Here is a 15,995-nt window from a genome sequence, read left to right as displayed (position 1 = left end):
TCTTTGTAAGCCCAGTACTTATTCTATCGGCCTCTTTTGCTGAACCGCTAAGTGACGGGGATGTAAACACACAATACTGCAATATTGACCATGAGAGAATCTCTCGTATTAGTTTTGTGATAGAAAGCCAAAGAGGACCAAAATCCTATGGCCTGGTAGCGGGGCATGGTGGTGCTTGTCTGCCACTGGTTGTACAGGATGGCTCAAAAGTAAGTTTACAGTTTTCACGTAAGCACTCTTTTGCTGGTTTCAGTCATTTGACAGCAGCCATGCTGGGGCACTACCTTTAGTCGAGCAAATTGACTCCAGGACTTATTCTCTGTAAGCCTAGTACTTATTCTATCAGTCTCTTTTGCTGAACCGCTAAGTTATGGGGACATAAACACACCAGCATCAGATGTCAAGCAAAGTTGGGGGGGGGGACAAACATACGCACATATACATATATACGACGGGCTTCTTTCAGTTTCCGTCTACCAAATCCACTCATGAGGCTTTGGTTGGCCCAAGTCTATAGTAGAAGACACTTGCACAAGGTATCAAACAGTGGGATTGAACCCAAAACCATGTGGTTGGTAAGCAAGCTACTTACCACACAGCCACGCCTGCACTTATATATACATACAGACATACTTACACACATATATATATATATATATGTATGTATGTATATATATAAATGTGTGTGTTGTATGTATGTATGTTTATATATATGTGTATGTATATATATATATATAATATATATACACATACATACACACACACATATACATGTATGTATAAATATATATACATATGTGCATCTGTGTATATATATGTATGTGGATGTATGTATACATACATATATATATATATATATATGTATGTGTATATATATATATATATATATACACATATATACACACAGACACTCGCACACGTACGTACATGCATTTATGCAATATACTTAGTGGATTGCTGCAGCTCTGTGGTTAATTATTTAAATTCCTACCTAGTGACAGCATTAATAGCACATGATGCACACTGCTGCACATCGAGTGATGTACGCCTGCATTTATATATCACGTTAGTTGCACTTCTAGCAGCCTGGGTCCTCGTGATGGCGACGAGGTTGGCCGTGTGTGTGTATGTATGTATGTGTGTATGAATGTGTGTATGTATGTGTGTGTATGTATGTATGTATGTATTTATGTGTGTATGTGTGTATTTTTAGTGGAGAAGTCTATGTTTATACGTGTGTATAGCAATGAGTATTTGCGATGTGTATTTTATGCTTATGATTGTATGAGGATGTGTATATGTGTGTGTGTCTCTCTGTATATGTGTGTGTGTCGTCTGGGATGTTTGAAAATATGTATATGTGTGGGTCTATACGTGATGTTGGTATTGACGATGTGTGTGTGTGTGTGTATATGTGTGTTTATGCGTGTGTGTTCGTATGTGTAATGGCGGTGTCGACAATGTGTGTCTTATGCTATTGCTATATCGGCGTGATTGGGGTCGCCAGCTTCCCTTTCCGCCAGATGCTGAGGTTGGGAAAGCCACCGAGATCCATATACATTTTACTTCCCTTTTATTTGAAAATATATTGTTTCACCTTCCACTTCAGGCATCCATCACTACCGCCGCCACCACTACCACCACCACCACCACCACCACCATCATCATCATTATCACCAACACCATTACCGCTCACACCTCTCTCTCTCTCTCTCGACCCAGGATGCGGTGCTCCATCATGGCCACAGTTGAATTACTGAAATTGAGTAAAAGAATCTCTCTTCCCTCTTCCCGTTTCCTTCCCCTCTCCATCTTTCACACAAACCTTTCCCCCCTCCTTTTTACTCCACCTCAAACCCCTTTTCTCTCTGTTCATTCTTTCCCTCCCTCCCTCCCTCTCTCTCTTTCTTGATAGTGACTTCGAAGTTTCGCTGAGCTGTGGCTAAATGAAAACTTAAGAATTTAATGAGCGAGAAACGGGGAGAAGGAAATGGGGGGGAAAAAACTTCTTATCTCTAGGTCTTTGAGGAAAGACAGATATATACACCTCCATCTACACACACACATCTGTGTGTTGAATGTGGTGTATGTGTACAATCTTATTTTATAGCTCTATCCTCCACCATTATGTTCCCTCCTTTCTTCCATACTTATCCTCTCACCTCTCTCTCTCTCTCCCTGCCTCTTTCGCTCTATCATTTATTTTCTCTCCTTATTGTTTCTCACTCATTTTTGTATTCGCTCTCTCACTCGCCTCATCCTCTTCCTGCTCCTCTCTCTTTCCGTCTTCCCACACCTTTTCCTGTCTATTTCCCCTTCACTCTCCTCTTCTTCCATTTCTTTTTTTTACCACTTTTTCTCTCTTCTCGCTTTCCATCTCTTTATCTCTTTGCCATATTATTTCTCTCTCTCTCTCTCTCTCTCTTCTCCTCACATTTCTCTATCTATTTCTCTCCGTCTCTCAGATATCTATCCTTTCCCCATCGACAACTTACTCTCTTTCTCTCAGTTTCAGTCTATCTCTCTCTCTATTCCCTTATATTTCATACCTTCCCCTCACTACTTATCTCCTCTCCCTTCCTCCTCCGATCCTCTCTACTTGTTACTCACACACACTGTCATTCTGTTTCCTCTTCCTTATCCTCCTCTTACCTCTACACTCACACTTTTCCTCTCATTGTATACTTTCCTCCTACTCCTTATTTTGTGGCTTCTTTTGTTTGTCCCTCCTCCTCTCTTAATCTCTTACCTGTATCTCTTTCTCTTAATTTCACTTTACTCACGTATTCCCTACCCCCTCTCTTCATCTCTTGTGTATTTGTCACACACACACACACACACTCTCTCTCTCTGTTCTTTCCCTCTTATCTCTTCCCTCCATTTCTCGGTCACTCTCTCCTACATCTATACCTATCTACTTTCTTCCCACACTCTGTCTCTCTCTCTCTCTGTACATCTCTCTATCTCTCTGTACATCTCTCTATCTCTAATCATTTAGCTTTCTCTCTCGCGCGCTTGTTCGCCATGAACATACACACATAGAGAAATACTTACACACACAGAAACATACACTCATATACCTAAAGAAATACACAGACACACACAGTTATAGATACACTTACACAGACACACACAGAAATACATATACACACACACAGAAGTAAAAATATACTCACACACACACACATAGAGAAACACACACACACACAGAAACATACACTCGCATACCTAAAGAAATACACAGTTATAGATACACTTACACAGACACACAGAAATACACCGATCCACACACACGCACAGAAGTAAAAATCTACTCACACACACACACACACACATAGGTATGAGCAGGCTGCACGTCAGACACACGTCGGGAAGACGACTGACTGAACGTGTTTGGCAAAGAGGAGAAGTAGACGGAAGCCTGGCTGACCTTCTTAAGGCTTCCTTCAGACGACTCTTTAATTGTCTACACACACACACACACACACAGCCATACACACCGTATTGTCTAGCTTGAGTCTTCCTTTCTCTCTCTTTCCTTTATCACCCCCTCCCTCTTTCTTCGTCCTGCCTCTCTTTATTTTGCGATGTTGCTTCTGGCAGAGAAAGGAATTTCCTTAAACACACACACACACACACGTTTATACTTATTCAATAAGACACCGCACGCACAAACACGCACACACAGACACACACACACTCGCACGCACACACACACCTTTTATTTTCTACTTGTTTCAGTCATTAAATTGCGGCCCATACTCCGCAGGGCCTTGAAGTTTTAGTCGAATGAATTGATCCCCAGTACTTATTCTACCGGTTTTTCTTGCCGAACTGCTAAGTTACGGGGACGTAAACAAACCAACACTGGCTGTCAAACGGTGGTGGGGAACAGACATAAATGCTTACTCTTGCTTATGACAGTCCATCTACGATGATGACAATCATCTTCCTCTGCCTCCGACACATTCTTACTCATGGCTGACAAGACAGAAACATCATCATCATCATCGTTTAACGTCCGCTTTCTATGCCAGCATGGGTTGGACGATTTGACTGAGGACTAGCGAACCAGATGGCTGCACCAGGCTCCAATCTGATCTGGCAGAGTTTCTACAGCTGGATACCCTTCCTAATGCCAATGGTGCTTTTTATGTGCCACTGGCACAGGAGCCAGACAGCTGCTCTGGCAATGATCCCGCTCAGATGGAGCTGTTAGCACTCCACTGGCACGGGTGCCAGTCATCGAATTTGGGTCAATTTTGATTTCGATTTCACTTGCCCCAACAGGTCTTCGCAAGCAAAGTTTAGTGTCCAAAGAGAAAGGAAAATCCTGAGGTACTGAGAGCATTGACTGTGACCCCAAACAACAGCCGCAGGGGGTTGATGATGATGTCTCCTCCTTTCTTCATGCTGTCTCCTGAGTTCAGTTTCAAAGTAGTCTATTCCAGCATCACGCATGGACCTCCATGCCCCCCAACTAACAGCCATGGCCTCCAACTGATTTGGAGGGATACCACAAAATGAGAAGATGACTTGAGATTCGAAAAAAAGTTTTGGACATCCATGAGGGCCTTCTTCCAGTCTTGATCTCACTGAAGAGGACCATCTTTGAGAGTTTGTTACCTGACATCTGAATCAACATGACCAACTCTGTGGAGAAGACAATGAAGGATGCAGGCCTCAATGCTGTAGATCACAGCCCTCAGGAGCCCTTCAGTATGAGGCACCTTGTCCTTCCACTTGAAATCATGGATACTTTAGAATGATCTGATATGGAACTTTTCCAGTTGGCCGATAAGGGGTCCAGCACTTAGACCCATGCAGGTGGGTGGATACACAGGCAGCTCGATAAATTGAGATTTTTGAACTTGCTCCAAAGGTTCTTGTTCTGAAAGACTCTCATTTGCTGAGTCTCCCAAAAGATGCAGAGGCTGAGTTGTTTCGACGGAGTATTTCCTCATCAAGGCGTCCAGTGTTAGAGATTCTGCGTCCATGATAGCAGAATGAGTCTGCCTGCAGCAGAGAAGCATCATCAATAAGAACAGGCTGAGTGGGGTAGGATGGGTACCGGATGGCTGGCTGGAGTCTTCAGTTTATTGATGTGGCACATAAAAAGCACCATTTGAGTGTGGCCGTTGCCAGTACCGCTTGACTGGCACCCACTACACTCTCGGAGTGGTTGGCATTAGGAAGGGCATCCAGCTGTAGAAACTCTGCCAGATCAGATTGGAGTCTGGTTCACCAGACCTCAGTCAAATCGTCCAACCCATGCTAGCATGGAAAGCAGACGTTAAATGATGATGATGATGATTCACTTGAAGACCGAGCAAAGAGTAGGCACCATTTATTGAGTTCATCATGTGTTGAAGAGAGGCAGAGGTATGAGATGTTGCAGCTAAATTATCACCTTATAGGCAGTGGTTGAGAGGATTTTGATTTGGCTTCCAGGCAACGACTGTTAAAGATGCTGCGATCATAACAATACCTGATATGAATTTCATCTTTGGTGGACTTTCTCCTGGAAATAAGGGTTACAGCCACCAGGTAAGTATTAAACAGTACAGGAGCAAGGACACATCCTTGTTTTGCTCCCACTTGGACATCAAAGGATTCTCGGAGGCTTCACCGCTGAGTGTCATTTTCTTTTGCATGCCATCATGCGACTTCTGGACAATCAGGAGAAAAATTAATGGATACCCAAACTTCTGAAGCAGGTCCCACAACATAGGATGGTTGACCATGTCAAACACCCTTTCTTACATTAAATGAAGACGTAACATGTCTCTCTGCTGTTCGTGACACATTTCAAGAAGACGGGTCCCAAATATGTCAGAAGTGCTTCTCTCTGGTTGAAATCCATCCTGGGACTCAGCCATAACCAAGTTGACAACATGTGGAGGCACATAGCCTAGTGGTTAGAGCAGCAGACACGTAGTCGAGGGATCGCGGGTTCGAATCTCAGACCAGGCGATGTGTGTGTTTATGAGCGAAACACTTAAGCTCTACGCGGCTTCGGCAGAAGGTAATGGCGAACTTCTGCTGACTCTTTCGCCTCAACTTTCTCTCACTCTTTCCTCCTGCATCTTGCAGCTCATCTGCAACGGACCGGTGTCCCGTCCAGGTAGGGAATGTATACGCCAAGGAACCGGGAAACCGGCCCTTACGAGCCAGGCATGGCTCAAGAAGGAACAAGTTGACAACATCAGATAGAAGACCTCAGAAGAGAATACATGAGAGAATCTTGCCAGCATTATCCAGAAGAGAGATTTTCCCTGCTGCCGGTGCACTCTGCATGATCTTCCTTGTGCTTGTAGACTGTGACACTTTTGGAGTGTTTTCACCTGTCAGGTGTTCTCCTGCCAACAGAAGAGAAGCAAAGAGTGAAGATGGAATGTGAGGCTCACCATACTTGTAAATCTCCCTTGGGATCCCATCGTCATCAGGAGACTTCTCAAGTCTCCCGGACCAGTCACGATCCTCCGTGATCCTCACCCCACCCTTCCCATGTCTATAGTCCTTTAGGACAGTTTTCAGTTCCCCTTTGCATTACCCACTTTTGTCTGTCTTGCAGCCCCACAGCATTTTTTGTTGTATTCTTTTATTCTTTTATTTGTTTCAGTCATTTGACTGTGGCCATGCTGGAGCACCGCCTTTAGTCGAATAAATTGTAAGCTTGGTACTTATTCTAGCGGTCTTTTTTGCCAAACCGCTAAGTGATGGGCATGTAAACACACACACAAACATATACACACATATATACATTTATATATATACGACGGGCTTCTTTCTACCAAATCCACTCACAAAGCTTTGGTCAGCGTGAGGCTATAGTAGAAGACACTTGCCTAAGGTGCCATGCAGTGAAACTGAACCCGGAACCATGTGGTTAGCAAGCAAGCTACTTACCACACAGCCACTCCATCTATTATTATTATTAATTGTTGTCTTCGCCTGGTCCTAAGCCTTTATTCTGTTTATTGTTTTGTCCCCTGCCCGTCCACCAATGGTCTCGTCTCGAGTCTGTCTTGTTTTGTTATGTTTTGGTCCCATTCCCAGCAAGTTTTTTGTCGGTGCCTCCAGAGAGGAAGCAATATTATCAATAATGGCCAAAATTGCATTTGACCCTCTGACCGATAACTGTGGAGCACTCAGCCACTTGCACATTAATTTCATGAGCAGACTGTTCCATTGATCAGATCACCTGGAACCTGCTTCATCGTAACCGATGGATTACCAATTAGATATTTTTATAACATCGACATTGTAAGGAAGGAAAAAAGGTTTGATTGAAGGAAGGAATATACCAGGAACCATTACGCTTGATTTACCATTTCAGCTGATATTCTCTTCATGAAAATGTACTCTTAATGAGAGAGATTAATGATAGCTGCATAAATGCTGGTGAATTTGGGAGAGGTGGTGTGAGAAATAGAGAGGATAGTTGTTAGGTACATCAGATACCAGGACTTAAACTGTGATACCTACCCATGGATGTGCTAGTGCCCACTGGTATATGGTGTGGGCTACAAACCCCAAGATTCCAAGTTCGATTCCAAGCAGTGACCTGGGCAATAATAATAATAATAATAATAATAATAATAATAATAGTAGTAGTAGTAGTAAATGCCCTAATGCAGTGCTCTCATGGCTTCTGATTTTAATTGATTGGAAGTGTTATCATGTACATTGTTTTGTCTTGGTATAAAAGTTGGGCAACAGCAGATATTCTGCTCAATACCACAGTTTTGCTTGTCAGTTGTTTGACCTTAACCAGTTGAGCAAGTCCCTTGGTGGCTGACGATATTGTGCATCTCTGATCACGAGCAGAAGTAGTGGGAGAACATCATAGCCATGTGTTGAGAGGAATTCTTTGGGGTTTGGATAATTCCCCTCTGGAAACATGGGTATTTCATTCAACATCCTTAAACAAACATTATCTAAGGATCTTTTGAGTGGGATGGGCTATTTGACTTGAAGAAAATTCTATCTGGGTTCCACCTGCAAGGTCATGCACTGTTTATCTTGATATGAGATCACCATGTCATGCACATACGGTTGTGATGCATGTGCCTAGTGTACCCTTATCAGACGGGTAGTCATTATGGGTACACTGGACTTCGTATATTTTACCCCAGTGTCACTTTGATGGCAGGCACTGCTCTCTCACTCAATAATAATAATAATAACATTGAAAAATACCATAGCAATGAGAACCCAGGTTCGAAATTTCCCAAAGACACCTGATGAAGGCTGAAGGGTATATCAGCCGAAATGTTGTGTTAACAACAAACAATATGAGGGCAAATATCCATCAAATGTAAATAATTCCTCATCTCTTAATTATAGAACTGGAATATTCTTTTGTTGTGCTGTAACATGCATCTGTGACAATAAAACACTAGCACATCCATGGGGGGTGGGTTAACAACTATCCTCTCTATTTCTCACACCACCTCTCCCAAATTTACCAGCATTTATGCAGCTACCATTACTCTCTCATTATACTTTACCATTAATTACTTTTTCCATCTCTTCTTGCCCAGTGCCTTCCCTATTTCTCCCCTCTCTTCCACACACTCACCCCCAGTCATCCCGTCTGCCCTTCCATACTTTTTCTTCTTTCTCTCTAAGTCATCTTCTGCAATAACCCCCTTTCCTATCCCCTCTGCTAGTCATATTGTTCCATACAACGGAACAATGTGGTGGACATCTAGGTTAGTGTTGTTCAACCCTTTTAATGCCTTCAAACCACTTTGATCCCTATTTTTACCCTACTGGACTCCTGTCGCCATTCAATGCTTAGAAAAACCCTACAGTAGAGTTAAATATGACAAGGAATTGTAGAAAAAATTCTCACAGGTGCAGGAGTGGCTGTGTGGTAAGTAGCTTGCTAAACAACCACATGGTTCCGGGTTCAGTCCCACTGCGTGGCACCTTGGGCAAGTGTCTTCTACTATAGCCTTGGGCCAACCAATACCTTGTGAGTGGATTTGGTAGACGGAAACCTGTCGTATATATGTATATATTTATATGTATGGGTGTGTGTTTGTGTGTCTGTGTTTGTCCCCCTAGCATTGCTTGACAACCGATGCTGGTGTGTTTACGTCCCCTTCACTTAGTGGTTCGGCAAAAGAGACTGATAGAATAAGTACTGGGCTTACAAAGAATAAGTCCCGGGGTCGATTTGCTCGACTAAAGGCGGTGCTCCAGCATGGCCGCAGTCAAATGACTGAAACAAGTAAAAGAGTAAAAGAGTACTGATTTATTGCACATAACCTTTAACAACAAAATCTTACAAGGACCCAAAAGGGCCATACGGACCCCAGTTAAGACTCACTGATCTAGGTGGGCCTTAACTCACTGGAGTTAATGTCTATCTAGATGAGTGATTATGTTTTGCCATTATTTCGATAACTGGAAGCCCTTCCTCACACCAACCACTCTACAAGATGTATTGGGTGGATTTTAGTATTGTGACCCCCACCACTAAAATGTCATACCTTCAACAAAGCACAACTAAACAGAGTAATGCCGGGCTGAACCTTACCTTTCATCCTTCCGGTGGTGACAGAAGTGGGTAAGTCAAGAGAACGAAATACCTGTAATTTTCTAGGGTTAAAATCTTAATCAACAAACTACCTCCACTCACGATACTTTCAATGCTGTGCATAGACAGAAAATCAATACCAATAACAGATTAATGATCAATTCAATAAGATATATTACAATTAATTTAATATACTTTTGCATTCTTAATAATTTTTAAAATTAATTAAACCACATCAGCTGTCTGTTCTCATTAAAAAAAAAAGATATTAAATATATATTCTAAGTATAATATAATGAAATATAAATCTCTGTTGGTGTATTCCGTGTTTGAAATAAATCTATGAAATTACATTGATTTTAATAGAAAGAAAATGGTGTTTTTATATGCAACAGAAGGTTCTGGAAATGTGAGGAATAAAGAGGTTTATTTCTCGTGTTGTGTTGGTTGGTTGAGAATAACAAACAGGGAAGCACAATTATGGAGGTGACATCTTTTATCTTTTGCTGGTTTCAATCATTAGACTGTGGCCATGCTGGGGCACTGCTTTGAAGAATTTTTAGTTGAACGAATCAGCCCCAATACTTGTTTTTTGGGGGGGTTTTGTTTTGTACTTATTCTGTTGGTTTTTTTCTTTTGTGGAAACAATAAGTCATGTGAACAGAAACAAACCAACACTGGTTGTCAAACGGTGATGGGGGACAAACACAAGCATGTGTGCGCGCGCACACACACACACACACACACACACATGCCTGCACGCATGCACACACACACATACATGCATGCATGCATGCAACACATGCATGTGCACACACACAAGTGTGAGTCAGAAATTAATGCAATTTGTATTACTATAGACTCACCTTCCTATATGCATGTATAGGTGTGTGTGTGTGCATGTGTGTATTGATATATATATATATACGAGGGTAATCCCAAAAGTAAGGTCTCCAAAGCGCTGGGGATGCAGGGAAACTGTGTGTACGGCTATTGGCAACATTACTAATTAACGGAAGTGTATGGCAAGTCATGAAGGCACAGGGCTCAGTGGTTAGAGTGTCGAGCTTATGATTGTGAGGTTGCAAGTTCAAATCCCGAACTGGGCTTTCTACTAAAGGCATAAAGCCTGAATTTTGGGGGAGGGGACTAGTTGATTACCTCAACCCCAGTATTTTACTGGTACTCAATCTATTGAACCCAAAAGGATGAATGGAAAAGTCAACCTGATAATAATAATAATAGCAACAACAACAACAATAATAATAATGATAATAATAATAATAATAATAATAATAATCCTTTGTGCTATAGGTACAAGGCCTGGAATTGGAAGAGGGGACTAGTCGATCACATTGACACCAGTATTTCACTGGTACTTAGCAAGTGAAACAGAACCAGTGCTTGTGGTTATTATTGGCACAATGACCCTCCCGAGATACAAGATTTGTTTTCACCACATGAGTTCACATTGAAAATCTCACCAACCAAATACAAAACTGAAATATTTTATAACATAGTTTAACAACTAATTTCAGCTCATGAAGCATATATTTCTCCACAATAGCAAAAGATTATGATGAAGACAATAGTGGTTACCATAAATCCTTGAGTATAGCCCACCCTTGAGTATAATATGCAGGGGATTTTTAGGGGGCTGTACCTCTGAAAAACCTAAACCTTGAGTATAATACGCACCCCTTCTCTAACTTGAGTCAAGGAGGTCTATATAATGTCCTTGGTTTGTAAAAATGTATACAGTAACGTCCTTTATAATTATTGTATATATAACATAATGCAAATGTGTAGCTTTTTTGTGCATTTTGTTTGCAGAAAATAAAGAAATAACAGTAATAATGTTTAATAAATGTTGCTTACTGCAAGTTATGGATGATTCTTTTATGACTTCATTGCTTTCAGGCTTAGCTTAAAGTATTTTCGTGCCCGACATCACAAAATGTGTCTGAATAAACATTGTCGGACAGCGAATAGAGACTCGGACATTGCTTAGGAAATATTTTTCATTTTTTAACCTCATGTATAATACGCACAAGGGATTTTGACCTTTAAATTTGGGGAAAAAAATGCGGATTACATTTGAGGATTTACGGTATATTCGGCTCTGATTTTTTTCTCCTTTTTTATTCTGGTAACAGAATCAGAAATGTTCCCCTTCCACAGCTTCTGCTCCATCGGTACAAATTCTAAAACAAATTTTCAAAGAAAATTTCATTTCTTCTTCCCGTAAATGAATTAGATTAATATTTAATTCCACCCCAGCATAACTCTTAAAAGTCTGGCTAATTAACAAGTCTTCTTCAATGCCACTTTCATAAACACAGGGTTCAGACGCTGCTGTGGCTGCTGCATCAGCAAAGTCGGTTGACTCATCCATTTGGAAAGTGAGTCTGCAGCTCATTTTAATCCAGCTTATTAGCCGACTTTCACAAAAATTTGACATTTCATGAATAAACCATGAAACTGTGTCATTAAATAGTGGTGTGTTATCAATATTTCTCGAATATAATTTTATTATCAACCAACCATTTTGCCAAATCCTTTGTCTGGTGCTTTGTTCACGTTTACGTAACGGGATGCATGTCACCTGCACTCGTTAGTCAATAACTGATGCAGGTAACAACACATTCTGGCTTTCTGACATAAATGACAAAAATAAAGGCACAAGTGTGGGTGTGTGGTTAAGAGGTTTGTTTGCCAAACATATAGTTATGGGTAGACGGAAACTGAAAGAAGCCTGTTGTATATATGTATATGTGTATATATATATATACATATACACACATACACACACACACATATACACACACACACACACATACACACACATATGTATGTGTGTGTGTCTGTGTTTGTCCCCCCACAACATCGCTTGACAACCGTTGCTGGTGTGTTTACGCCCCTGTAACTTAGTGGTTCGGCGAAAGAGACCGATAGAATAAGTACTAGGCTTACAAAGAATAAGTCCTGGGGTCGATTTGCTCGACTAAAGGCAGTGCTCCAGCATGGCCACAGTTAAATGACTGAAAGAAGTAAAAGAGTAAAAGTGTTAAAAAGCCACAATGTGTTACCTGCATTAGGTACTGATGAGCGAATGCAGGTGACATGCATCCAGTTACGTAAAAGTTGTTCTTTGATTTAGTTCCAAACATTTCTTCCAAAATATTCTTCCTTTGGAATTGGTGCTTTGAAATTCATTTCGATTTAAGTTGCTAAAACTTAAAACCTTTTCTCCTTCGTTCAATGTACAAAGTCCACCAGGGTTCCATCTTATCTTCTCTCCAAATGAAACCTACTTCTTTACTACCCACAAGGGGCTAAACACAGAGAGAACAAACAAGGACAGACAAACGGATTAAGTCGATTATATCGACCCCAGTACGCAACTGGTACTTAATTTATCGACCCCAAAAGGATGAAAGGCAAAGTCGACTTCGGCGGAATTTGAACTCAGAATGTAACGGCAGACGAAATACGGCTACGCATTTCGCTCAACATGCTGACGTTTCAGCCAGCTCGCAACAAAAGCTTCATTATAGTTTATTTTCTCGTCTTTTTTTGTTGGTCTGGTTGTAGTGTCTCTCTTGAAAAGGAATTTACTGCAGACTCAAGTTTAGTAATAACATACCTCTTTCTTCCATCTTGCTTTGGTACAGCCTATTAGCACTTGGTTTGTTATTGATTTTTAACCAGCATTCATCAATAGGGGATATAAACAGTGATTTATTGATTAAATAAAAATTATAATTGCTCAAAGCATTTATCTTCTCTAGGCTTGGATTATAAAAGTCGCTTCATAATTTAACACCAAATTTGGACGTTGTTTTTATCAGCCATTCCATATTACATGTTTCACAAGTTCAGCAAAATGTATGTGGCTCCTGTGGTAAAAGCATGCTTTCCAATCACATGGTCCCAAGTTCAGTCCCATTGCACGGCACCTTGTGTAAGTGTCTTCTGCTATAACCTCGGGCCAATCAAATCATTGTCAGTGGATTTGGTAGGTGGAAACTGAAAGAAGCCTCTTGTATGTGTTTGCCTACCTGTGTGTGTGTGTGTATGAGTGTGTGCGTGAGTGTCTTTGTGCCTGTGTGTGTCCCCCACCATCACTTCACAACCGGTGTTGGTTTGTTTACATCCTCATATCTTAGCAGTTCAGCAAAACAGACCAATAGAATAAGTACCAGGCAAAAAAAATGGAAGTAATGGGGTCAATTCATTTGATTAAAAATTCTTCAAGGCGATGCCCCAGCATGGCCACAGTCAAATGACTGACGTAAGTAAAAGATAAAAGATATACACAGAGTGAATGAAAAGTAACTCCCTATTTTTAAATATTTATAAATTATTTATTAATTGTAATTTTTACAAAAAAATGGATATGAGAGGAAAGCTCCTAGTATGGAGTTTTATTTAAACTTTGCTTTGGGCTCCAGGTGTCGCCACCAGCTTCTTGAGTCGCCCAGGAATTGTGGCAACTGATTCCACTAGAAACTCTTGTGGGATGCAAGAAGACATAACTTCTCATATTCTCCCTTCAACTTCTTCCAAAGTCTTTGATTTGGTACAGTAGACTTGTTCCTTTAACCATTTCATTACCAACCTGGCTGAAACCGGCTCTGGCTCTGTAGTACAAATGTCTTGTTTTCAATAGCTTAATGATAACTAATTTATTTTGCTAAATTCTTTGTTCTATTTAAAATTAATTGAAAGAAACACAGAGGATTCAAAAGAAATATGGCGACAAAAGGGTTAAAATATATAATAAAGAGACAATTCTTAACCCTTTTGATACCAACCCACCTGAAACTGCTTCTGGCTCTGTAGTACAAATGTCAGGTTTTCAAAAGTTTTGAATTAAAATCTTCCGCCAAATCTTAGTCACAATTTATGTTCCTAACACTAGCTGAATGATAACTAAGTTATTTTACTAAATTCTTTGTTGTATTTAAAATTAATTGAAAGAAACACAGAGCATCTCAACAGAAATATGGTAACAAAAGGGTTAAAATATATAACAGAGAAATAATTCTTAACCCTTTTGATACCAACCTGGCTGAAACCGGCTCTGGCTCTGTAGTACAAATGTCTTGTTTTCCTAAGTTTTGAATTAAAATCTTCCACCAAACCTTAGTCACAATTTATGTTCCTAACACTAGCTGAATGATAACTAAGTTATTTTACTAAATTCTTTGTTATATTTAAAATTAATTGAAAGAAACACAGAGCATCTCAACAGAAATATGGTAACAAAAGGGTTAAAATATATAACAGAGAAATAATTCTTAACCCTTTTGATACCAACCTGGCTAAAACCGGTTCTGGCTCTGAGTACAAATGTCTTGTTTTCATAAGTTTTGAATTACAATCTTCCGCCAAATCTTAGTCACAATTTATGTTCCTAACACTAGCTGAATGATAACTAAGTTATGCACATACATACATACCAGAATGAAAAGAAAAGAAAATTCATGCAGACATTCAGTCAAGGAGAGAGAGCAGAGATATACGGTGTAAGCACATGCATATATTTGCATACTTTTTTTAACTTTTGGACAGACTTTCCCATAAGCATCAACATAGACTTTCTCACTTGTAACACCTGGATGTTATGAAGACATAATTTTCCCAGATAAAGTGTACTTATATTCAAGGCTCTGATGAAGCTGTAGAATGTTATCTGGGTACTCAACTGAGAGTCCACCACATTTTATAGCAGAAACAGCTGTAAGCTAATGAAGTTTATTACATAACCTTTTTTTTGTTTTGGTGTCCTCTCTTATTGGGCCTCTCCATGAGAATGAGAGGCAGACTGTATGATGCCTGTGTGTGAACAGCTGTGCTCCATGGCAGGGAAATGTGGGCTGTGACCACAGAGGACAAGTGAAGGCTTGAAAGAAATGAAGCCATTATTGTTTGTTGGATGTGCAACATCAGTGTGCATGTGCGATAGAGCGTAAGTGTCTTGAGAGAAAAACTGGGCATAAGAGGCATCAGATGTGGTGTGCAAGAGAGACGGATCTGCTGGTATGGTCATGTGATATGTATGGAGAAGAACATGTGGGTAAAGAAGCACCAATCTCTAACTGTGGAGGGAAAATGTGGTAAAGGAAGACCCAGGAAGACATGGGACAAGGTGGTGAATCATGATCTTTGAATGTTGGGCCTCACAGAGGTGATGACAAGTGACCGAGACCTTTGGTGTTGAACTGTGATTGTGAAGACTTGTCAAGCCAAGAGAAATCATTGTCATGGCTGTTGCCAGTGCCACATAAATGGCACCTGTGTCAGTGGCACGTAAGAAGCACCTTTTACACTCTTGGAGAAGTTGGTGTTAAGAAGGTCATCCAGCCGTAGAAACCTTGCCAAATCAGACTGGAACTTAATACAGCTCCCCAGCCTACAAGTTTTCAGTCAAACTGTCCAA

At 40.6% G+C, this 15,995-nt stretch overlaps 1 protein-coding gene across 2 annotated transcripts in view; it reads left to right on the top strand.

Moving 5' to 3' along the window:
- The window catches only part of LOC115218815 (zinc finger protein 658B), a 36,491-nt gene extending 26,041 nt beyond the window's left edge, over window positions 1-10,450 (top strand). For both annotated transcript variants that reach the window (XM_029788753.2, XM_029788752.2), the window contains exon 4: window positions 10,437-10,450. The gene's annotated coding sequence lies outside the window, so the exon portion shown is untranslated. The remainder of the gene's footprint in view (window positions 1-10,436) is intronic.
- The last annotated feature ends 5,545 nt before the right edge of the window (window positions 10,451-15,995 follow it).

The sequence above is a fragment of the Octopus sinensis genome, linkage group LG14, assembly GCF_006345805.1.
Source record: "Octopus sinensis linkage group LG14, ASM634580v1, whole genome shotgun sequence".
Lineage (NCBI taxonomy): Eukaryota > Metazoa > Mollusca > Cephalopoda > Octopoda > Octopodidae > Octopus > Octopus sinensis.
This window is presented reverse-complemented; position numbering and strand designations above follow the sequence as displayed.